Raw genomic sequence first — 26,114 nt, 5'->3', positions numbered from 1 at the left:
GTAGGGATTGTGTTCCAGTGATTAGTGGCACACAATCTTCCAAAAGTTTAACAAATATTTAAAAAATAGGCTGGGCATGGTGGCTCATGCCTGTAATCCCAGCTACTTGGGAGGCTGAGGCAGGAGAATTGCTTGAACCCAGGAGGCAGAGGTTGTGGTGAACAGAGATCGCACCATTGCACTCCAGCCTGGGCATCAAGAGTGAAATTCCATCTCAATAAATAAATAAATAAATGCAGCAATTATTTATTAGATTTCTGGTGGGACTCATAGTCTCCTGATCACATTTTGGGTAGGGATGCACCATGGAAGGGGGATTTACTACAGAAGCACAAGAGAAGTTTTGGAGTCTTGGGGAAGCCAGCAGAAGAGCACAGCCGTGGGAGGTGATGATAGGGACTCCCTGCATCCAGGTTTGCTTGGCACTCTCCCGTTTTAAACCTGTTGTCACAGGACAATCATTGACTCATGTATTAGTCTGTTCTCACGCTGCTAATAAAGACATACCTGAGACTGGGCAAGTTATAAAGAAAAGAGGTGTTTTTGCTTTTGTTTTTGTTTTGAGACAGAGTCTCACTCTGTCGCCCAGGCTGGAGTGCAGTGGTGCAATCTTGACTCACTGCAAACTCCGCCTCCTGGGTTCAAGCGATTCTCATGCCTCAGCCTCTCAGTAGCTGGGATTACAGGTGTGCACCACCATGCCTGGCTAATTTTTGTAATTTTAGTAGAGACAGGGTTTCACCATGTTGGCCAGGCTGGTCTCGAACTGCTGGCCTCAAGTGATCCACCCACCTTGGCCTCCTAAAGTGTTGGGATTACAGGTGTGAGCCACTATGCCTGGCCAGAAAGAGGTTTAATTGACTCACAGTTCAGAGTGGCTGGGGAGGCCTCAGGAAACTTACAATCGTGGTGTAAGGGGAAGCAAACAGGTCCTTCTTCACATGATAGCAGCAAGGAGAAGTGCTGAGCAAAAGGGGGAAAAACCCCTTATAAAACCATCAGATCTCATGAGAACTCACTCACTATCATGAGAACAGCAGCATGGGGGTCACCATCCCCACGATTCAATTACCAGCCACTGGGTCCCTCCCATGACACATCTGGATTATGGGAACTACAATTCAAGATGAGATTTGGGTGGGGACACAGCCAAACCATATCAACCCCCGTTTTTTCTCTTGCATTCTGAAATGTGTCTTCATTTGGATAAATCATGTGGACACCCTGTACAAGGAGCACCAGGGGGCAGTCTCAGGGTGGAAGGAGTTTTTTTGTGTGCAGAGCGGAAGGGGAGGGGGGTTCACTAAAAGGCGAGAAGAAGCTGCCTAGAAAGGCAGGCTTGAGGGGGGAGGAGACAGAAGTGAGGTTAGCAACAACCTAGATCCCCTTAGCAGTGATGAAGAGCATAGTCTTTTGTTTCAATAGACACGAGGTTACATGCCAGCTGTGTAACTTACTGTCTAACATACTGTAGTGGGCTAAATTGCGGCCCCTAAAAAGATACATCCATGTCTTAACTCTCGGAACTTATGAATGTGACTCTTGGAAAAAGAGTCTTTGTAGATGTAATTAACTTAAGCCTCTTGAGATGAGATCACCCTGGATTATTCTGGTGGGTCCTAAATCCAATGAGAAACATCTTTATAAGAGAAACACAGAGGAGAGACCCGGAGAGGAGGAGAAGGCCGCATGAAGATGGAGCAGAGATTGGCGTTATTCAGCCAAGTCAAGGAATGCCTGGAGCCACCAGAAGCCGGAAGAGGCCAGGAAGGGTCCTCCCCTAGAGCATTTGGAAGAGTGTGGCCCTGCCAACACCTCGATTTCAAACTTCCGGCCTCCATAGCTATGAAATAAATTCTTGTTGTTTTAAGCCACCAAGTTTGTGGCAACTTCTTACAGCAACCCTAGGAAACTAACACACAGAGTGTGAGTTGCCTAAACATTGTGAGCCTCCGTTACCTTATCTGAAAATGGGGCTAAAACTTAGACCTACCTTTTAGGGCTGCTTTAAGGAGTAATAGAAATTATACATGGGAATTACATGGCACCAAGTTGCTTCTTAATAGAGAAAACTGTTATGACGGCGGAAGAGCAGTAACGAAATACTGAATTCATCCAGCAGATGGCAGAAGATGGATTTGCAAACGAGGACTTCCTAAGGTTTGCTGCCCAGCAATGCAGCTCCAGGCCTAAAGTAGCCTTCCTAGCTCACAAACTGATGAGGGTTAACCCTCGCCAACTCCAGTGAGCTCTCCGCTCTGTGGAAACTAATTCTGTTCTCCTTTGACCACTGTACACCACCGAGGCTGGCGCTGGAGAACATGAAGAGTGGGGCAACAGAAAATACCTGGGTTCTAGGCTCAGCTCTGTCACCTCATTAGGGTTCAGTTTGCCCAGCTGTAAAGTATTGACAAGGTGAAATACCAAGTGTAACATAATTAAAGCACTGTTGTGATACCAAAATAATATCATGTGTAAAAGTGCTAAAAACAAGATGCCATAAAGCACAGAAGGGGCCCAGGAGAGATTAATTCATGGAGAACTTACTCGTTTTTTTGAGACAGAGTCTCACTGTGCTGCTCAGGCTGGAGTGCAGTGGCGCGATCTCAGCTGACTGCAATGTCTGCCTCCTGGGTTCAAGCAATTCTCGTGCCTCAGCCTCCTGAGTAGCTGGGACTACAGGTGCACGCCATCAAGCCTGGCTAACTTTTTTTGTATTTTTAGTAGAGATGGGGTTTCACCATGTTGGCCAGGCTGTTCTCAAACTCCTGTCCTCAAGAGATCCGCCCACCTTGGCCTCCCGAAGTGCTGGGATTACAGGCATGAGCCACTGTGCCTGGCCTAATTAAGGGATAACTTCTGCAAGAATCCAGGGTCACGGATTATTTATTTATTCATTTATTCACTCAGCAAACATTTCTTTGTGCCAGGCATTGTGCCACATCCAGGGAATGCTGCTTACATTGGAGAAGTTCGCATTCTAGTTTGGATGGACAAACATGTGATAAAGATGTGCACAGGGCATAATTTTCTCTCAGCAGCTAGGGTAACATTCCAGCTCCATGTTTTGGTTTAAGAAACACATTTGACTTTATTTAAAATATTATGTATTTTCTCTTTTTTATTTCTTTTCCCTATTTACAATAAAGCTTACTTGCAAAATTAAGAAATACATTTGAATGAGTAGTCCACTTGGTAAAACATTTATATTTCCTTCTTAATTTCTTTGTAAAAGTCTACTCTTAAACACTACTATTTAGGGATAAGTGAGAAAAGAAAATTGCAGGACAGAATGCACAGAAAGATCTATTTATCTATCTATATAAAAGCTGGAAGAATACACTCCCATACTGTTAACAGCGGCTACCTCTAGGGAAAGGGTGAAGACATATTTGAAAAAAATGGGGCTTTTACCTTTTCTTTTCTTTCGTTCTTTTTTTTTTGAGACAGAGTCTCGCTCTGTCGCCCAGGCTGGAGTGCAGTGGCACAATCTCAGCTCACTGCCAGCTCCGCCTCCCAGGTTCATGCCATTCTCCTGCCTCAGCCTCTCCGAGTAGCTGGGACTACAGGTGCCCGCCACCACGCCCGGCTAAGTTTTTGTATTAGTAGAGACGGGGTTTCACCGTGTTAGCCAGGATGGTCTCCATCTCCTGACCTCATGATTCACCTGACACGGCCTCCCAAAGAGCTAGGATTACAGGTGTGAGCCACTACACCCGGCTTTTTTTTTTTTTTTGGTTTGTTTTTTGAGACAGAGTTTCATTCTTATTGCCTGGGTTGGAGTGCAATGGCGTGATCTTGGCTCACCGCAACCTCCGCCTCCCAGGTTCAAGAGATTCTCCTGCCTCAGCTTCCCGAGTAGCTGGGATTACAGGCATGTGCCACCACACCCAGCTAATTTTATATTTTTAGTAGAGATGGGGTTTCTCTATGTTAGGCTGGTCTCAAACTTCTGACCTCAGGTGATTCGCCTGTCTTGGCCCCCCAAAGTGCAGGGATTACAAGCGTGAGCCACTGTGCCTGGCCTTACCTGTTATTTTCTGTACTCCTATATCATTTGCATTTTTTAAAAACAAGAACGCACTTCTTTTCCCATTAAAAAAAGAACCATAATATTTTTTCATGACCCTGTCCCAGAAAACTCTTCTGTACTCACATGGCTAACTCAAACACTGTGACGCGCACTGCTGAGGCAGCTAGTTGTCTCCCTTTTTGAAAGAAAATTAAAAGGAAGAGGAAAGTCCATATTTATTCTCCTTTGTACGCTTGTAGAGGTCATCTAATCGGAAGTGTTCCAAGCTGCTTTAAAGCCCTTCTCCTCTTTAAAGTGGTTTACAAACATTAGCTCAGCACCCTTCAGGGCCTCATAGTGGGGCGGGCTCATATAAGAGGCTAGTGAGTCATAAGGAAGTGGCAGCTGTGAATGCCATGTCAGTGGTCCTAATAACACCCCTAACACGTGTCTCTGGCTGTCCTGTGCTCAAAGGGCTTTCTCCTGCATTATCTGGTGTAACCCTTCTATGACCCTTGGGAGGTCAGATCAGTACTGCTATTCCTATATTATATAACAGATGGAGGAATCTATAATCTAGGTTCTGGAAAGTGAAATGATAAGCCCAAGATGGGGAAGCCAGTCAGCAGGAGGGTTTCACGTCACTTACATGTCAATTACTGCACAGCAGAGAGGATCACTAATGTCAAACCTCATATAACATAACTTTGACATTGGGGAGGTAGGAGAGGGAGAAGAGCAAACCGTCCTTCTGCCTAATCTGCCCCTATTTTTCTTTCCTCCCTTCTTTCTTTCTATCCTCCCTCCTTCATTCCCTCTCTGCTTCTACGGACCCTATTAGAGAAGTAAACACATCATCACAATTCAGCGGCCAAGTTTTATGCAAATTTAAGTTACGCCACAGATTTGAAGCAATGTGCCAAAATATATTAATCAAGTCTCATTTATATGCAAATATTGAAGAAACGAGAAGCTTCTCACGCTGTAAATTCGTCAAGCGTCACTCCAGTTCAACACAGGAAGGCGGAGTGACTTGCAGGTGGTGTTCACACTTTTGCCACACGGGGACGCCACCACCGTTGGTAGCCGGACATGCCGGCACTCCCTCAGGGTGGAGCATGGGAGCATTGCATAATACAAAGTTTCACTCACCCTCATCACTCAGCTTGAAATGACCATTAACACAGTTTTCTCTCCCATTAAACTAAATTCCTCAAAGGCAAGCTCAGGCTTATGCTTTTAAACCCCATCTCCTAGACCAGTGTCTGGTATATAGTAACTTACCATTAAGATCTTTTTCTCTTAAAAGTATTCTTTTTTTCTTTTCTTTTTCTTTTTTAAGACAGAGTCTTACTGTGTGGCCCAGGCTGGAGTACAGTGGCGCGATCTCGGCTCCCTGCAACTTCTGCTTCCTGGGCTCAAGCGATTCTTGGGCCTCAGCCTTCCAAAGTGCTGGGATTACAGGCGTGAGCCACTGTGCCCAGCCTTGAAAAGTATTCTTAACACAAAAAATTTCAAATATATCCCAAAGTACAGAGTACAATATAATGAATCCCCTTGTACTCATTATCCAGCTTCAACACCTATCAACTCATGGTCAATCATCTGTCCTCTATATCCCCAATTTCTTAGAATTAAATAACAAATGTAAATATTTTGGCGTACGACATTGTAAAAAAGAAAAGAAAAGAAATGTAATTGCTAGGCCTCTCTCACTGACTTTAAAATACCTGGGTGGGTGGCGGTGGGCAGAGTGGAGAGAAGGAGAATTTTTCTAGAGGTTGGAGCCTTTTGTGGAACAATTTCCTGTAATGGGAAAAATGGAGACGGGTAAGAGGAAGGAATAATGATTATTATGTGCCAAGTGTTGTGCATTATTATTTAATTTCCCCTTTCTGGGAGATACAGGTATGACATACCCATTTTAAAGATAAGGCTCAGAGATGTCGAGTGCTGTATCTTCCGCTGTGTGTGGCTTCAAGGTTTGTATTCTCCACCCTCTGATAGGATGAAGTTGCAATGCACATCAAACCAAATCCACCCATGGTACGAGGCTTTCCCTCCCGCCCATTACCTAAATCCAGCTTCATTCATAGGGCCTTGGGGGACAAGCCCCTGAGAGTTACTCCAACCCTTTGGAGAAGGAAGGGTTTCCATGCCCAGAGTGTCAAAGGGGAATTCAGTTTCTTATTAGACAGAGCTCATTTCCTCCTGTTGCTTGTCCTGAGAAAATGACTGCCTGGAGTCCCAGAGAATTTGTAAGTAAATCTGCAGGCCAAGAGCGGTGGCTGCCACCTGTAATCTCAGCAATCTGGGAGACTGAAGCAGGAGGATTGCTTTTGTCAAGGAGTTTGAGACCAGCCTGAAAAAACACGGCAAGACCTGTCTCTACAAAAAAAAAAAAAAAAAAGAAAAAAAATTAGCTGGGCGTGGTGACACACACCTGTAGTCCCAGCTGCTCGGGAGACTGAGGCGTGAGAACTGCTTGAGCCTGGGAGTTTGAGGCTGCAGTGAGCCATGATCATGCCACTGCACTCATCCTGGGTGACAGAGTGAGACCCTGTCTCTAAATAAATAAATAAATAAATAAATAAAAATTTGTGAGGGATTAAACAATAAAACACACATACACTGGTTAGGATAAACCATTTGTGGGAAAAATCTAAGAGACTGTGTTTAAGTGAGTTCTTGAATAGATTAGACTGGGTTTGATTGAGACTCTAAGGAAGTGAACCAAGCCTCAATTACTTGTAGGGGAAGGGGACCCCACTGTAAGAGAAGGAAGCTGACCAGCCATGGCAGCTTGGAAAATGACAAGTCTCAGGGGCAAATGCTGGCAAGGCCTGTCCATTCAGTGTCCAGGCAAGAAGAAAGCTTGGCAAGCAGACCTGAGCAAAGAGGTTTGCCAGGCAAAGAAACCCCTCTAGTGGGTAAGAGCGCCTTGAGCAATTCAGCCGAGACATAGGTCTTCTATTCAAACTTTGCCACAATTCCTTGCTCGCTCTTCTGGATAATTTGGCTTCTTGGGTATTCGTTTTTCAACAGGGAAAGAACAAAGTGCTCTGGCTTGTGTGAACTTCCAGTACTCTCGAAAGCTGATTTTCTCATTATAAATGAATAAATTGGCTTTCTGGTTATAACTTGGCTTCTCCAGTAATTTGCCTCGAGGGAGAGAATGGACTGATCTCCCTACTAGAGTGTGCTGTCTGCTCGCCAGCTTAACTTCTCTTTGTAAGCGAATAAATGGGCCTCCTGTAGTTATAGATCAGCCTCAGGGGTGCCTGGTTAATGCCTGGTTTCCTGGGGAAGAAGGACCCGGTGAGAAGTGCCAACACACAGGTCTCCTGGCCTGCAAGACAGGAGGCCCCTTAAGTGGAGAAATCATCAAGGCAATGAATGCCGTCTCCTGGGGTCTCTTCGGAGAGAGCTGGTGTCTGAACCACAGTGACACGTGGCCTTAACTCGAGGAACTGAATCTTCATGCCCCAAAGGAAGTGAGTTTTGATCCTTTAACCCCAAGCAGGTTATTCCAGCTCAGTGAGAAGAATCCCTACTTTATTCCCATTGGCATGAGATGAAGAGGTTCTTGGAAGCAAAACTTTGCCATGTCGCTCCTTCCTTTAAAATCCCTTGACAGCCTCTTATTACTTAGAGTATAAAGTCCAAACTGCTTGGCAAGACTTGCCTTTATGACAGGAAAAATAAAAAAATAAAAAAAATTATTGCTACATGATTTCATCAGATCAAATCCCCTTATAGCTATAAGGTGTTTTATTATGTGAAGTGCTAAATAACACTGAAACTAAGATATCCCATTGATCATAAAACACATCCAATTTCAAATAGACTAAAATGTGAAAAATATTCCAATCTGAAAGTCACTAAAATATGGTATTTAAAATGAAAGCTGAGAGTTATAATTTTTCCCTTTTAGGGGAGAGATACAATTCATTTTAAAGAGAAATAATTCTGGCTGGGTGTGGTGGCTCACACCTGTAATCCCAGCACTTTGGGAGGCCGAGGTGGGCTGATCACTTGAGGTCAGGAGTTTGAGACCAGCCGGGCCAACATGGCAAAATCCTATCACTACTAAAATTACAAAAATTTGCCTGGCATGGTGGTGGGCACCTGCAATCCCAGCTACTCGGGAGGCTGAGGCAGAAGAATAGCTTGAACCTGGGAGGCGGAGGTTGCAGCGAGCCGAGATTGCACCACTGCACTCCAGTCTGGGTGACAGAGTGAGACTCCATCTCAAAAAAAAAAAAAAAAAAAAATTCTGTTATTTAGGAAAACACTGTGATGGATTTTATATTTTTGAGAATGTATGGCCTATATGCTTAGGCTTGGATAAGTGAGAACAAGTGAGAGAGACAGAGAGAAAGAGAGAGAGAGAGAGGAATTGCTCTGTACCGTAAGGAACTACAGCTTTTCTTGCGGCCAGAACGGTGGGGTTGGGGAGAAGTGAGGAAGGTCTGGCTTCAGCGTAGTATTCTCTAGAATTACCTGGGAGTTTTCAAGTGCATGCCCAGCTGGCCCCACTTTCAGAGATTCAGATTAAAATGGTTTGAGATGAGTACTGGGAATTTTTTTTTTTTTTTTTTTTGAGACTGAGTCTGCTCTGTCACCCAGGCTGGAGTGCAGTGGCCGATCTCGGCTCACTGCAAGCTCCGCCTCCCGGGTTCACGCCATTCTCCTGCCTCAGCATCTCCAAGTAGCTGGGACTACAGGCGCCCGCCACCACGCCCGGCTAATTTTTTGTATTTTTAGTAGAGATGGGGTTTCACCGTGGTCTCGATCTCCTGACCTCGTGATCCACCCGCCTCGGCCTCCCAAAGCGCTGGGATTACAAGCGTGAGCCACCGCGCCCGGCCTTTTTTTTTTTTTTTTTTTTTTTTTTTTTTTTTTTTTTTTTTGAGACGGCATCTCGCTCTTGTCGCCCGGGCTGGAGTGCAATGGCATAATATCGGCTCACCACAACCTCCGCCTCCCGGGTTCAAGAGATTCTCCTGCCTCAGCCTCCCGACTAGCTAGGATTACAGGCATGCGCCACCATGCCCAGCTAATTTTGTATTTTCAGTAGAGACGAGGTTTCTCCATGTTGGTCAGGCTGGTCTCAAACTCCCGACCTCAGGTGATCCGCCCGCCTTGGCCTCCCAAAGTGCTGGGATTACAGGCGTGAGCCACTGTGCCCGACCCGGGAATTGGTCTTTTTAAAAGCTTCTAGGAGATTGTAACTGGTGAGACAGAGGAGGTGGCGGTCACAGGTGCTTAAGAAAATAAAGCTGGCTGGTAACAGCCTCCCTATGGTGGAGGTGGCCTATGCACGTTGGGGCTGCCACGGTCAGTGTTTAATCGTAAGTGGTTTTCTGTCTGTGCTGTGGCCTTCTTTGCCTCTCTCAAGCCTGCAGTGTGAGCTGGCCATCCCAGCACTTGGATGTTACTGGTGTTTTGGGGAATGGAGGAAGTGAGTTGCTGCCCAGAAACGAAGATGCGGAGGACAGACTTCAGGGACCGACTGCAGCAGCAGAGCTGAGAGCAGCGAGGGACAGAGGACCAGGGCCACAGAGCCCAGGCCGGGAGAGCACCGCCTTGCCCTACCCCCAGAACCACACCAAATCCTCAGGGATGCTGGGCTTCCCACTGTTGATGGCACGGCTGTTTCAGCTTTTCCATTTGAATATTGAATGAAAAGATCGTGCTGGAGGGCTTGAGGGACTGGGGACATTCAGAACCAACAGTGGTTTCATCATCTGTCTTATGATCTGGTTCCTGTCCACCTATCCCACCCCCTCCACACCTATGGCCTCACCCTCACCTCTCTCCTGGGCTGCATGAAATACCTACTCACCCTTAAAGACTCAGCCCAGGGTTTACCCACTCTGAGAAGCCTTTTCTTCCCCTCCCCTGTCCTTCACCACACTGGGTGATTTCCTCCTGCTGCTCGGATGGATCACCTGCAGGCCTCCCGGCGTGCCTCCGTTCTGGGTGGAATCGTGTCCCCCCCAAAGGATAAGTTGGAATCCTAACCCCTGGTGCCTTATGTGACCTTATCTGGAGAGAAGGTCTTTATAAATGTTACCGAGTTAACATGAGGTCATGAGGGTGAGCTCCAATCCCATAGGACTTGTGTCCTTACACAAAGGGAAGAATCTGGGCACAGAGACAGACATGCACAGGGAGCAGGCCACGTGAAGATCAGAGCTGAGGTTGCCACAAGCCAAGGAACTACCCGAAGTAGGGGAGAGGCCTGGAGCATATCCCTCTCCAGCTCCGCCAGAGGGGCGGAGTAGAGTACACCAAGAGAATAATTAACAGGGGAACCTGGCTAATTCCAGAAATCTTTTCAAGGAAAGTGATATTTGAGCTGAGCAGAGAGGAATGGCCCTGCTGACACCTTGGTCTTGAACTTCTAGCCTGCAGAATGCTGAGATAGTAAAATTCTGTTTTTTTAAGCCATTCAGTTTGTGGTACTCTGTTATGGCAGGCCTAGCAAATTTATACGGCCTCTCACATATCAGTGACTTCATGTTTTTAGGTCTGTTACCCCAACTAAGCTATAAACCCCTCAAAAGCAGAGACTGCCTTACTCACTTTTGCACTCCATCTAACAATGCCTAAATGTTTGTTGAATGAATCAGTGATTACAGTTCATCCCCAGTTTTCCTGAATCTACTCTCAGAAACAGCACATGGTGGTAGAAAATGCCTGGTGCTTAGTTGGCAGCTGTTACCAGCTCTGCTGCCATCTGTCCATGACTGTCATCAATAACCACAGCAATGACAATGACCCCAGTTTCAGCTAGCATTCGGTGGGCATCAAACTATATGAGAATGCATTTATTCAGTCAGTCACTCAAAAACCATTGAGTGGTGCTCGCTTTGGCAGCACATATACTAAAATTGGAGTGACACAGAGAAGGTTAGCATGGCCCCTGCACAAGGATGACACACAAATTCGTGAAGTGTTTTATATTTTTAAGAGTTGTGCACAAATATCACAAGCAGCTTTATTTGACATCGCAAAAACCTGGAAACAACCCGAATGTCTAACAACAGGTTAGTGGATAAACAAGTTGTGGTATGCTGGTATATCCATACAGTGGAATAATTCTTAGCAATGAAAAGGAATTAATTGTCCATATAGGCATCAATGTAGATGAACTCAAAATAATTATAAATGAAATAAGCTAGGTAAAAAATGAGTACATATTATATGATTCCATTTATATACAATTCTAGAAAATGCAAGCTAATATATAATGACAGGAGCAAATCAATCATAGCTTAAAAATGGGGAGAAGCAGAGGGACAGGAGAAAGGGATTACCAAGGGGCATAAGGAAACTCATGGGGGTGGTGGGTACATTCAGTATCTTCATTCTGGTGATGGTTTTAAATTGTACAATTTAAATATGTTATTTATTATATGTCAATTATCATCAACAAAGCTATTATAAAATGAAAAAAAAAGCCCACTGAGTGACTTGTATGGGTCAGGTTCTGTGCTAAGAACTGAGGATAGAAGGCTAGCCAAGGGCAGCCTGGTCCCAGCCTTCATGGAGTTTATAAACTAACAGGAGAGATGGATCAAGTAGTTATATAATGACAGTGGTGGTAAACACTGAAAGGAGAAGTAGAGTACAACAAGAGAATAATTAACGGGGAACCTGGCTACCCCAGATAGCTTCTCAGAAAACATGATGTTTGCGCTGAGCAGAGAGACATTTGCAGAAATAAGCGAGGCAAAAAGGTAAGTGAGCATGTTCCCAGTAGAGGACACAGCATGTGTGAAACCTGTTCATTCAACAGTTATCTGCTGAGAACATATGGCATGGGTAATTGTTCTCGGTCCTGCATACAGCAGGGAAAACAATTAATACAGATCTTAACTGTTGTGAAGAACAGAACACCTTCCAGAAGCCAGAGGAGGTGAGCAGGAAGAACAGGGGAAAGAAGAAAGTGTGGCAGCAGGTGTCTTCCAGGACATGAAACTGAAAAGCCCTGACCCACCGAATCTCTCCCTTTTTTTTTCCAGACAGAGTCTTGCTCTGTCACTGAGGCTGGAGTGCAGTGGCGTGATCGTGGCTCACTGCAACCTCCGCTCCCGAGTTCAAGTGATTCTCATGCCTCAGCTTCCCAAGTAGCTTGGATTACAGGTGTGCACCACCACACCTGCCTAATTTTTGTATTTTTAGAAGAGACGGGGTTTCACCATGTTGGCCAGGCTAGTCTCGAACTCCTGACCTCAAGTGACGCACCTGTCTCTGCCTCACAAAGTGCTGGGATTACAGGCATGAACCACTGTGCCTGGCCCCACTCAATCTGTCTTTCATACCTAGAACAGTGCCTGGCATACTGCAAGAGCTTAATAAATTATTTGCTGCAAATGAAGGAGAGTCATCGGGTGAGGTGGGGCTGGGGTGTGTGTGGTGATTCTGATACAAACTGAGTTAACTGCCACTGAACTAAAAAAGGGCTTTAGAGCTTAAAGAGGCTTTTAACATTCACAGCACTATTTTTCACTGCTATTAAATGGTGCAGTTGGTCTCAATAATCCTAAGAACTCCTGATAATAAAATGTTCTCAGCCTGTGAGTGTTCCAGTTTTAAGGCCAGCTTCACAGCTGTTGGCATTCTTCACCCAAGCCAGATTTTATGGTTCTTAAGTGGCAGGGTTGACTCTGCTGAGGAAACTCGGAAGGAAGAGACTGTGTCCTTCCCGTCTGGTGGTTGCCTCCTTTGCTTAGGTCATCATGACCTCCCGTCTGGGCTATTAAATGAGGAAAGAGCCACAGTCCAACTTCCATTGTTTAGGAAAACATTTTGATAGACTTTTGGTTGACAGCGGCAGATTCCATCTCCCTCTCTCTCTCTTTTTTTTGAGACAGAGTCTTGCTCTGTCACCCAGGCTACAGTGCAGTGGCATGATCTTGGCTCATTGCAACCTCAGCCTCCCGAGCTCAAGTGATCCTCTCACCTCAGCCTCCTGAGTAGCTGGAACTACAGGTGTGCACCACCATGCCCAGCAAATTTTTGTATTTCTCACAGAGACATGGTCTCACTATGTTGCCCAGGCTGGTCTTGAACTCCTGAGCACAAGTGATCCACCGGCTTTGGCTTCTCAAACTGTTGGGATTATAAGCATGAGCAACCACATCCCTTGTATTTTTTTAAATTTATTTTTTATTTATCTGTTGCCCAGGCTGGAGTGCAGTGGTGTGATCTTGGCTCACCACAACCTCTGCCCCCGCCGAGTTCAAGCGATTCTCCTGCCTCAGCCTCCCAAGTAGCTAGGATTACAGGCATGTGCCACCACACCCAGCTAATTTTTATATTTTTAGTAGAGATGGGGTTTCACCGTGTGGGACAGGCTGGTCTCAAACTCTTGACCTCAGATGATCCACCCGCCTTGGCCTCCCAAAGGGCTGGGATTACAGGCATGAGCCAACACACCCAGCCTGTATTTTTTTAAAAAAAAACAATAATTTTTAGTTCATTGTAGAAAATAATATAAAATAAACGAAGTCAAATGAAAAATGAAAGTCATCCATAATCCCACCAACCAGAAATAACCAGTGTTTACATTTGTGTGTATTTCTTGCAGGCTTTGTCTCTGCGGATATACCTGGTATAGGTATGTATACGTATGTTTATAAAAATGAGATTATATAGTACATATCAATTTGCAACGACTTAAATAAGCTTCAGATTTCATTATAAGCATCTTCCTACGTCAATAGATCTTCATTAACATCACTATTTTAAATTCGGGCCTGGCCTGGTATTACAGCCTCCTGTATTTTCCGTTTCTAATTTCCCCCCACCCTGTGGCCAAATTAGTCCTCCTGAAGCATAACCTAGATCATGTTACTCTCCTGTTGAAACCCTTTCAAATGTTCTCCACTCCCCATTTTCTACAGATATAGTCCAAATTACTTGACCAGGCTGGGTGCACTGGCTCACTCCTGTAATCTCAGCACTTAGGTAGGCCAAGGTGAGTGGATCACTTGAGCTCAGGAGTTCGAGACCAGTCTGGGAAACATAGCGAAACCCCTTCTCTAAAACAAAATGAAACAAAAAATAGAAGCAAGCAAACAAACAAATTATTTCACCTGAAATTCTAGACCCTCCATGATACGACTCTGCCCCAACCTGCTTTTCCGTGTTATCTTCCACTACGTTCCCAGCTGTGTCTGATGCTCTAGGGAAAGGCTGATGCTTCCCAGGACCTTGACAGCTTTTCCCACCTCTGCTCAAGATGTCCCTTCCATTAGAATGCTGTCTCCTGCTACTCCCCAGCTACTGGAACCCCAGGCCGCTTCTCATGTCTTGCTCAGATGCCACCTTCTTCAGAGAGTCTTCTTCCTCTCCGGTAAGTGTACTAGGAACAGAGGTAAGTGCTTTTTTTTTTTTTTTTTTTTTTTTTACAGGAAAAAAGATAATTTGTCACATCTTTGTCATTGCTTAAGACATACTTTGTTCTTTGGATGTGCGTGTGCATATACACACACACACGTCACATTACACACATTATGATAAATTGTGCAAAGGAGGAGGCATTATGGGGAAGACTTAGAATTTGGGACTTCACTCCCACTAATGCTTTTCTCATTTACAAAAATTGTTTTTATACCTCTACGTATCCATATAGATATAAACTTAGATCTGTATATGTGCATATGTATGTATCTATGTGTGTATAGATACATATATACAGATTTTAGCAATTTATTTTCTATGGGTTGCCACTTTTAAGGTACAAGTTAATCTTCTTACAACATTCATAGGTTTCAGTTGACCACGCATTTTAATAGGGAGCTTGCAGGGAAAAGATAACTGAGTCATGCCTTGTGTAAACCTATCAACCGCAGTTCAGAATCTGGCTCTCCTTGGTTTTGTGCTATTAGATTGATAAATACCTCCTAATAAATCTCCTGAGCTTATGTAATTCAGTTTAGGGACTGTGAGACTCAACAACTGGATGAGATGCTAGATGGTTTGCTGGTTGTGGGCAGCTCATATTGAACCAACTCAATTTCCTGGGTTAGTGCACGCATTGGCATTCAAAGCCCAGACTCCCTTTAATGTCTGAGAAATTCAATTTCCTCAGCTTTTGAAGTCAACTCTGTGGGCGTACAGCATTTCAAAGCTGCAAAAACAGCAAAGAGGAGGACAGGAAGGACATTTTACCCAAGAGAAGTTCAGAGTTCCAATAGTGTTCCTCATGGCTATTGACTGATTTAAGGGTTATCAGGACATAAACATGCAATTCTCCCTCCCCCTGGGGCTGCCTTGCCAAGTTGCTTGGCTGACCTTCATCCATTGCAAGCTTCAAGCTCCACGCAGAGGAATCACTGCTGGGCACGAGGGACCCTCCATGCTCTCCCTCAGCCTTTGTGCTTGTTGTCAATGGTGTCATGAAGTATTTTTCTAGACTCCAGCTCCTGTCAGATTTAATTTTCTCTTTTTACTGTAGTGTCTCCCTGAGTGATCTCATCTACTCTCATGGCTTTCAATGCCACCTATATGGTGACCCCTCCCACATTTATATCTCCACATCAGATCTTCGATTTGGAAGATCTGGCTCTTCCGAGCCCAGATCCATGTGTCCAACCACCTACTTGTCATTGCCATCTGGATGTTGGCCTGGCATCACGAACTCGACATGTTCAAAAGAAATTCATGGCCTGGTGAGGTGGCTCATGCCTGTAATCCCAGCACTTTGGGAGGCTGAGGTGGGTGGATCACTTGTTGACCAGCCTGGCTAACACGGTGAAACCCCATTTCTGCTAAAAAATACAAAAGTTAGCCAGGCATGGTCGTGGTGGGCACCTGTAATCCCAGCTACTCAGGAGGCTGAGGCATGAGAATTGCTTGAACCCAGGACGTGGAGGTTACAATGAGCCTGGGCAACAGAGACTCTGTCTCAAAAAAAAAAAAAAAATCCGGCCTGAGCGACAGAGCAAGACTCCATCTCAAAAACAAAAACAAAACCAAACAAAACTGGAATTCACTGCCTTCTAAACTCGTTCCTCCTCTAGGATTTCCTACCCAGAGGATAACACCACCTGCTGCCTCAATACCCAAGGAGGAGACACTGGGAGGTGTCATCCACACCTCCTCTCCCTTTCACCTCCTCTGCACTCCCTCTCACTGCCTCACTGGATAATCATCAAGTTCTGCCAGTTCAATGCCTCCTGAAGAGTTCTCCCTACGTACATTGCTCTGCATTTTCACCACCAGCACCCTGGTCCAAGGCCCCGGAGTCTCCTGCCTAGACTGCTACCTAAGCCTTCCAACTGGATCCTCCGCATCCATTTTTATGGAGGGGGTGGTGGTTAACACCATAGTTGCTCTATTTAGTCTTTGTAACAACCAGTTTAACGGACTGCCAGAGAATGTCATCAGGATGTGCTGGTTCTCAGCTCCAAATTTGGAAAGCTAGGTTTACATACCCCAGCTGAGCAAGTCTGAAGGGTAATTTTGCTAGAATTCCCTACTTGACTTCTCCAAGCCAGAGACAGGTCCTGTAAGACGTCTTCTGAGGAATTATTTTCTCAGTATTCTAGATATTGAGAATTTTTTTTTTAATATTTTCTCAATGGCACAGTTGGCGTAAGTGTCCGGAATTCCATGAGGCCAAGCATGCCAACTAGAGTTTGGTGGGCTTTAGGCACTGGGACATACATGCTGGCCCACATATTCACCCTGCCCTGTCCCCAACACTGTGACCTACAAGGATCTCTTTCCAAGGCTGTTTCCATGGCTGCTGCTCCTTCTCCTCCTCCTCTTCTTCCTCCTCCTCCTGCTCCTCCTCCTCTTTTCTTTCCCTTTCTTCTCCTCCTCCTCTTCTTCCCCCTCCTCCTGCTCCTCCTCCTCTTTTCTTTCTCTTTCTTCTCCCCCTTATAGCTAGATTAAAGTATAATGGCTATACAAAACCCTGCACATATTTAAAATATATAATTTGATTCACAGGACATATGCATACATCCATATCCCCGAGTAGCTGGGACTACAGGCGCCCGCTACCACGCCCGGCTAATTTTTTTTTTTTTTTTTTTTGAGATGGAGTCTCACTCTGTCACCCAGGCTAGAGTGCAGTGGCGTGATCTCGGCTCACTGCAACTTCCACCTCCCAGGTTCAAGCGATTTTTCTGCCTCAGCCTCCTGAGTAGCTAGGATTACAGGCACGTGCCGCCATGCCCAGCTAATTTTTATATTTTTAGTAGAGACAGCGTTTCACCATGTCAGTCAGGCTGGTCTCGAACTCCTGACCTCGTGATCTGACTGTCTCCGCCTCCCAAAGTGCTGGGATTACAGGCATGAGCCACAGCACCGGGCCTGTAATTTCCTTTATTTAAAAAAGTCCAATCCTTCGTCATGGCTTATAGTGTCCTGCACAACTTGGGCACATGCTCCTCAGCAGCAGCGTCAACTGGTGTCACCTGGCATTACCCAGGTGTCACCCAGCATCAACCCGCCCCACTTTCTTTGTCCTCTGTGCTCTTGCTGCACAAACCTTCTCCAGTTCCTTAGACTCAGGGACAGACAGAGCCTCTCCCTGTTGTCATAGAAGTTGCTTCCTGTTCGTCTGGCTAATTTCTATTCATCTTTTAGAGGTTTCAGCTTAAATATCCCTTCCATCGGAAAACCTGCTGCAGCCCCTGAGGCCACACTGGCACTGACCACACATAGGCACAGCACATGCTTCTTTTCTGTTCTCCTGATCACTGTGGCCATCATTTGATCAATAATTTGCTTGATACTGGTTCCCTCTACGAGTGTCTAAGCTTCATGATGTTTGAAACAGTAACTTCTTGGTCAGTGATGCCTTTCCAGTACCTAGCACAATGCCTGGCATTTAGCAGGTGTTCAGTATGCATTTGTTAAGTGGATAAAACACATTCTAAATCTAGATCTTTCTGATATAACAGAGTAAATGGGTAATTTTTGTTGGTGTCACTTGAGTTTTCAGTGACTGTAGCTGTGCTCATTGTTTGCCTGTTGATCAGTTTCACTTTTTTCATAATGCACTACGAGCATTTGCTCTAGCCAGGTAATGCACTAGGTACTGGAAATCAAAGTTGAATAAGATTTTGACCCTGCCCAGAGGAGTTTACCAACCAGCAGGATAGTTTATATTTTCATGGAAGGACACAGACAATGGGAGGATTGGAGATTTCCATAGAAGTGAGATCACTTACACTTGTTTCATTCAACGAGATCATTCATGTAGGAGTAGGTAGGGCATCAGAGAAAGGGTCATAGGCCCTCTTGGCTGAGCCAGTGTGGCTGTGGCCAGGTTCACTGGAGTCAGAGTACAGCCCAGGGTCAGGAGGGCTGAGCTGACTCACCAGGAAACAGCACAATCAGGAGTTAGGCCAGGTCAGGTGAGCAGGCTGGGCTCACCCGCAGGCCAACCAGGCACGGAGCACGTGGCTATGCAGACTCAGTTTGTCAAATACTGGGCTGTCCCCGGTGGTATCTCCCTAGACACCAAAAACCCACTTGCATCAGAAGCCCTCTGTGTCTGGGCTTATGACTTGCCAGCAAGGGCTGAGCCAAGGTCTTCAGGCAAAAGGTTGAGCAAATGGCGCCGTATTCAGGGAGAGCAGCGTTTGAACCTGGTACCACGTGAAGCTATCGGATCATGAGACAGAGTTACATCAACTTTCTGAGGCCCAGTTTCCTCTTTAGCAAAATGAGACAGGAAGATCTGTGGCTCACTGGGGAGATGAAATAATGTACAGTAAGTGCCTCTGTATAGTTGATATTCATTAGTTGTTTCTTTTCTTGTAGGTGTGGGTTCCGCTTTGCAAGACTTTTTCTTCCTTTTCTTCACTGCTCTGTCCTGTCACCCATTCCACTCCCCTACCACATACCTTCTCCAGTCTTGAAGAAACCTCCAGTTGTGGTGTGACGAGTAGGCTCTTCCTGCACTGTGAGGGGTACCTGGAACCTAGAAGGCACTCAACACATACTTGTGATAAATGGTCAGACGGGTGGAGAAATGAACAAATCCTCCATTTAAAGCCTTCTACTGCCTCTATAGTAACCACGTGTAGTGGCGCAATCTCAGCTCACTTGCAGCCTCGACCTCCCAGGCTCAAGTGATCCTCCTGCCTCAGCCTCCTGAGTAGCTGGGACTACAGGTGCACACCACTACACCTGGCTACTTTTTTCTATTTTTTGTAGAGATGGGTTCTCCCTATGTTGCCCAGGCTGGTTTGAGAAAGCCTTTGAATTTCTAACTTGACTCTGCCATAGACAGCAGACAACCTGTGACCACTAACCCCTTCGGGGATTACTCTGTGGTGAAGTCACGTTGCCTAGGTTCACACCCCTTCCTGGGATAACCTGCTGTCAATGAATGATCAATGCCAGAGTATAAATGTCTGGTCATCTTCACCCAACTCCAAGAACTCTAGAAGGTCATTCTAGCTCCTGGACTTCTCCTGGGCTCAGCCTAGGCTGTCTGCTTTTGGCCCGAGTCCCCCCTCTGCATCTTCGGCTCCCTTCCTCTCCTTCTTCAAGTGTTGATCCCTAGGTCATTCCCTAATAAATATTTCGCACCTTAAAATATGTCTCAGAGTCCACTTTCTGGTGGATGAACTGGTAACACATTGGCTCACCTAACTAAAAGGGCCAAAGGCTATCAGGCACAGTTGGGTATAAAGCTAAGCCAGAGGCAGGCCACAGTGGCTCACACCTGTAATCTAACCACTTTGAGAGTTCGAAGTGGGAGGATCACTTGAGGCCAGGAGTTTGAGACCAGCCTCGGCAACATAGTGAGACCCCGTCTCTACAAAATTAGCCAGGTGTGGTGGTGCATGCCTGTAGTCCCAGCTACTCAGGAGGCTGAGGTGGGAGGATTGCTTGAGTCCAGGAGTTCGAGGCTGCAGTGAGCCACGACTGCAACACTGCACTCCAGTATCCTGGGTGAGATGATGCCTTTCCTTGTAGCCTTACCATCTAGTAGAGAAGAGATATCTTACACAAATAAAGGCAGATTCATTATAGTAATTATGATTATATAGGGGATTGACATGGTTTGGCTGTGTCCCCATCCAAATCTCAACTTGAATTGTATCTCCCAGAATTCCCACGTGTTGTGGGAGGGACCCAGGTGGAGGTAATTGAATTATGGGGGGGCTGGTCTTTCCCATGCTTTTCTTGTGATAGTTAATAAGTCTTATGAGAACTGATGGGTTTATCAGGGGTTTCCACTCTTGCTTCTTGCTGCCACGAAATAAGAAGTGTCTTTCTCCTCCCACCAGGATTCTGAGGCCTCCCCAGCCCCGTGGAACTGTAAGTCCAATTAAATCTTTTTTTCTTCTCAGTCTTGGGTACGTCTTTATTAGCAGCGTGAAAACAGACTAATATGGAGATGCTAAGAAAAAGAAAGAATGGGCCGGGCGCTGTGGTTCACACCTGCAACCCCAGCACTTTGGGAGGCTGAGGTGGGCGGACCACCTGAGGCCAGGAGTTCGAGACCAGTCTGGACAACATGGCGAAACCCTGTCTCTACGAAAAATACAAAAATTAGCTGGTGTGGTGGGGGACACCTGTAATTCCAGCTACTTGGGAGGCTGAGGCTGGAGAATCGCTTGAACCCAGGAGGCAGAGGTTGCAGTGAGCTGAGATCGTGCCATTGCACTCCAGCCTGGGCAACGATAGAGAAAGTCCGTCTAAAAAACAAGAAAGAAAGGATGGGATGAGAGTTTATAGTTCAGGACTTGGCCACAGAGTCTAAGGAGGCCTCCCTGAGCAGGGGACCTGTAAGCTGGCTTTATCGAATGAGTGAAAAGGAGCCTGCCTAGTCAGAGGGGACCACATATGGTAGGAAGGAGTTTGATGCATTGGAGCAACTGAAAGGCCAGGGTGGCTGGAGCCTAATGTAACACAATTTTGATGTAGGAAAGAGCTTTGTTTCGTGGGCTCCTTCCTTTCTTTGCCTGAAACTATCACCCTAGATGCTGCTGCCTATTGGATGCTCAGAGCACCCGCTCTCCCTACGGTGTGTGTGCATTCTCTCTCTCTCTGGCTTTTTCTCTGCTCAGACCTGCTGCTTTCATCACATCCACACTGGCCTCTTTGCTCCTTCAAAACCAGTCTATTCTGTGCCCCTCTGGGTCCCCTTGGATTTCTTTAATGAATCCCCAAAACGAATGGCAATGCTTGCGCCTTCTGGGATCATCTGGCTCCTAAGGACCTTTGACACAACTACTTGGCTGCAGGTGTGTGGAAGGATTAAGCAGAGAGGAAACAGCAGAGGCTGAGGCCCAGACAAGCAGAGAAAGGAGAGCCTTTGCTGAAATGCCACGCCGAAGGGGGTGAGGTGCAGGAGCCAGGTCCTGGCATGAGGGAGATGGACCAGCACCAGGGAACAGGTCAAACGAGAGACCCAGTTATTGGCATGCCAGAAGGCAGAGGCAGCCGGAAGGCAGAGGCAGCCAGAAGATGGCTGATCTGTTGCCAGGGCGCTTTACAGTCCTGCCCTGTCTCCACTCGGGAGCTGCAGCCCAAGGCGCAGGGTCTGCACGTGTGAGGAATGCGGAGAGTGGCAGGCATCGGGGAGGGCCCAGTGTGAGGAGGGAGGGGAGGGTGGCAGGTTACAGGAGGAGGAGAGATTTCTGGAGCCGGGAACCACACCTGTCTACATCTTTCAAAGCTTTATCACCTTTGCAATTTAAGCAGTTTCATTTCCACTGAGATTAAAAGTGTGAGCAATTAGATAAATTGTGCCTAATTTACTACCCCCTAGGGAAGTGTGAGAGAATAACCCTGAACGTCATCCCACCCATCAAATATCCTGGCGATAATTGCCTTCTGTATGTCTTTCTTAAGAGTTTTGGAATGTCTGTAAGAGTGTGTGTGTGTGTGTGTGTGTGTGTGTGTGTGTGTGTGTGTAGAACAACAGAGAGAGGGAGTTTATTCATATATACATGTATTTTTACTGCAAATATATTTTTATGTTTTACCTTGCAAGCATAGTTCAATGGCCTTTGCCCCCCATGCTATCTTAGGCAGGAAAATACCTCCTTCCTATGTGTAGCAGGGGTAAGGGGTGGGACGTTTGTTTACTTCGTGCTGGTCCATCCTTCTGCCAGGAGCTCTCCCCGCCTTTCCAGGCTCTCTCACCCCCAGGAACTTGGCAACTCCTCTCTATCCTTCAACTTTCAGCATAAATACCATGTTCTCCAGGAAGTCTTCTGGCTTCCTGGGTTCTTCCTTGGGTGCCCACGTTGGCCTCGTGTCTGCAGTTGCCATTCTCTCAAGCACAGCATTTACTGCACTGCTGTAATCACTATTTGCTGTCTGTCTCTTCTGCCACACCCGTGTTTTTGAGATTGACTTGTAATGCATTGATGAGCTGTGAAATCAAATGTCATCACCAGCATTTCTGGTTTTGTATTATTTATTTTGGGATCTTTTTGCATGTTGTATTTGAATATTAATAAAATCATGTTTGCTATTTAACTTTATGTTTTTACTTATATATGAGTGAGTGTTGTCTCATGAAACTTTTGTTTCCGTTGTGTGTGTGTGTGTGTGTCCATGTGTGTCCGTGTGTGTCTGTGTGTGTGTGCAGCAGTGAAGAAGACAGACACAGGCCCAGATATTTTGAAGGATATGGTGTGAGGCAGTGTTTTTCTTCAGATTTTTGAGCTGTGAACTACAGTAAGAAAAACTTTTTTTTTTTTGAGACAGAGTCTCACTCTTTTGCCCAGGCTGGAGTGCAGTGGCATGATCTCGGCTCACTGCAACCTCCACCTCCTGGGTTCAAGTGATTCTCATGCCTCAGCCTTCTGAGTAGCTGGGATTACAGGCGTGGACTACCACACCCAGTTAATTTTGTATTTTTAGTAGAGACGGGGTTTCACCGTGTTGGCCAGGCTGGTCTTGAACTCCTGACCTCAGATGATTCAGCCTCCCAAAGTGCTGGGATTACAGGCGTGAGCCACTGCACTGGACCGGAAAAAGATTTAATATGGCAGCATATATATATAGGCTCATACACATAGTTTCTAAAGCATTTTCATATGTGCTATTTTATTTTGATATGTACAACTCATGTGAGGTAGATATTATTAACTAATTTTAGATACAGTACCACAGAGAGTGAGCAATTAAGTGACCTATCGAAGGTCATGTAACTCATAAACATTGACACTTAGGGCCTGAATCCAGGGATTTTGATTAGTACTCGTTCTCACACACATAACTTTATACACCTGCACCCAGAGAGTCACAGTGTGATGAGCTCTAATATCTAATCAACATATGTAGAAATTGTGATTTATTATATGCGATATTGTTCAAAACTCTGTGCAACTATGGGATGAAGAGCTATGTAATAGTACCAGAACTGTCAGTGGGAAAGCCACTGAGGGAGTTTAGCAAATAGTAAACTGTTATAAGCCAGCTTTTGTGTCCATCAAGGAAAAGCTCATTATTTTGATTTCGGACTCCCTGAATAGAAGTAGAATATCTGGAAGGAGGAAAGTGATTATCTTATACTCTTCTGAGAGCACTGTATTTTATTCCGGGCAGCACACGTGCAGACTAATGGGAAAGAATAGGCTGTGTTTAGAAAAAAAAATTCCCCGGAGGGCTCAGGCCCTGCCATACCAAAATAGACGGAGGGGTGCGGTTGGAGCGAGCACGCTGCAGGTGGGGCAGAACGGAGGTCATCGCATACTTGAAGAGCCGTGCCATGGAAAACGGCGTCAGCTTTGTGTCACGTGGCCCCGGTGGAAACAGCAAGCAGAGCAGTGGCTACATGGGAAAACTGTGGTAGACCCTGTGGTGTTTGCTGCTTCCCTTTCTTCCATCGCAGAGCCCACGTGTTGCTCAGGCAGCAGCCCTCCCTTACTCTTGACCCCTGTGGTCTGTCTTGGGGATCTGAAGACTCTGGCCTAAACTAATCAGCACATTTCATCCTCTCTGGACACAGTGATGAGTCCAAGAATCAACCAGCCACTCAAATTAGCTTAATGGAAAGTACATTTTGAACTTTATAAAGTTGCTGGTAAAAAGCTTTCTTCAACTGGATTTGGGACTGCAGGGACACTCGAGGTTGCTGGGGACAGCCTGCCTAAGAGTGACGTCCACACAAAGGAGAGCTGAGCCCAGAGCAGGTGACACTGTGCCCTGACTCTCATCCCGAGCCCCTGGAACCAGCCCGAAAGCCCCTAGATCTTTCAGCTGGGAAGCCCAATATGTTGCAGGTTCATGCCCCAGAAACTGTGCAGGATATTGATTAGGGAATGCCTTAGGTATCAAGACTTGAGGAAGAAGAGAAGATGCAGAAGGAGGACGAAGGCACCTGCAGACCTGAAGACAGCCTCAGCCACCCAGAGAAGCCCTAGAGCTAGAGTGGCCTTCCAGAGTTATCGGACTTGGGGGAGATGACCAGGCATTTATACTCCTGTGTTGATCATTCATCGGCTGTGGATTGGCCCTGGAAGGGTGGACAATGAAGCAGTCCCTGAAGGACAGTTAAAGGTCGTCTGGTGGGAGCTCTCTGGCAGCTGATGATAAAAAGCCCTTTACTGGAGGGAGATCTGTGTGGCACATCAAGGGTGTGCTGCGTAGTACCTTCTTACTTACTTGTTAATTTATCTTTCGCCAAACACAGTTTCAGTGGGTTTTTGCCACTGACAACTGAAGGAATAGTGACACGCATGATAAGGAACCATTTTCTAAAATTCAGAGCTGTAACCTCATATATGTAAGGGAGTGCCTTGGGAGGTAGTGAGCTCCCCATCGTCAGAGGTATCCAAGCAGAGCCTGGCAGACCACTTTGGAAGAGAAATTTTCACGCATTGGAGGAAACTCGAGCTGGATGACCTTGCAGTCTAAGATCCCAAGACTCCAGGTCCAGGAACTCTGGTCACTTCTGCTGGACTGACACATGGACATCACATGGACAGCCAGAGCATCCCAGATCAAGCCCTATCCCTCCCCACCAACTTCCCTTGACACTAAACTGAGGACAGAGGAGAGGAATGAGTAAGGAGTTTGCTAAGGAAAAAAAGGGTAGATACTTTTTTTGTCTTTATAAGGCATGTGAAAGGAGTATTTCAACTGAGTCCACCACAGGCAGGGAGTTCTCACCTGCCACACCCACAAGAGGCAAGTTAGGCTCAGTTAATGGTATCTTGGAACCGCCTCGGTAGAATTTTCCTCCGTTTCTGCCCACGTCTGAGTGTCTTCATAGGTCTCCTCTCGAGTCTGGCTCCTCGTGTCCTGTGTCTCTTTGTGAGTCAGCCTTCATGGCTCTTGTTAGGCTTTCTGTGCTTTGATGCCAAGAGCCTCAGTCTCACCCGCCCCTCTGGCCGTCCCTGCCTGGGACACCGAGTTGAATTTCCCCACCCTGCGTCTGGGCCCTCACTCCCCCGCTCCGGGCGTCCAGCTCACGCCTGTCTGGTGGATCTTCTAGTCTCTGCGTTGGCTGGCTCTGACCGTGGGTGGTTTCTCCAGCCACATGATCTCAGCCTCAGCCCAGTGCCTGCCACCTTGGAGCGGGGAGAAGAGTAGGCAGTTTGCACGCAGTGTGAGGAAAGGGCCCTGGATTCGGTGTCTGGGAAACCTAAGTTTGAACCCAGTAGGCTCTGCCACTCACATGGATCAGTCACTTGCAATCTCGGGACTTCAATTTCTTTATCAAGTGGGGAGAACACCCATCCCGCCTCCCAAAGTTGTGGTGGAAATAATCATAGGCTAGGCTACTGTTGGTTGAGATGTGACCCCGAGCCAGGCATTCTGTTTAGCACTTGTCTGTCCTTCCTGATCCTCCCAACACAACCCTTTCAAGATGGTATTTGCACTCTAATTTTATAAATGAGGAAATGGAGGCTCAGGGAGGTTAAAAAATTTACTTAAGGTCACACAGCACAGCTAAAATTCGAACCCGGCTCTGCCAACTATGAAACTCTTGACATTGGCTGGGCGTGGTGGCTCACGCCTGTAATCCCAACACTTTGTGAGGCTGAGGTGGGTGGATCACCAGGTCAAGGGATCAAGACCATCCTGGCCAACATGGTGAAACCCCGTTTCTACTAAAAATACAAAAATTAGCTGGGTGTGGTGGCGGGCGCCT

The 26,114-nt window shown here is 46.3% G+C and overlaps 1 non-coding gene across 1 annotated transcript; it reads left to right on the top strand.

Moving 5' to 3' along the window:
* Nucleotides 1-10,881: 10,881 nt before the first annotated feature.
* On the top strand, nucleotides 10,882-10,988 carry LOC115837695. Its single transcript, XR_004032755.1, has one exon. It is a non-coding gene; the product is annotated as a U6 spliceosomal RNA (small nuclear RNA).
* Nucleotides 10,989-26,114: the final 15,126 nt, after the last annotated feature.

This window comes from Nomascus leucogenys, chromosome 12, assembly GCF_006542625.1.
Source record: "Nomascus leucogenys isolate Asia chromosome 12, Asia_NLE_v1, whole genome shotgun sequence".
Classification (NCBI taxonomy): domain Eukaryota; kingdom Metazoa; phylum Chordata; class Mammalia; order Primates; family Hylobatidae; genus Nomascus; species Nomascus leucogenys.
Note: the sequence above shows the minus strand (reverse complement) of the source record. Positions and strands in the feature narration are given on the sequence as shown.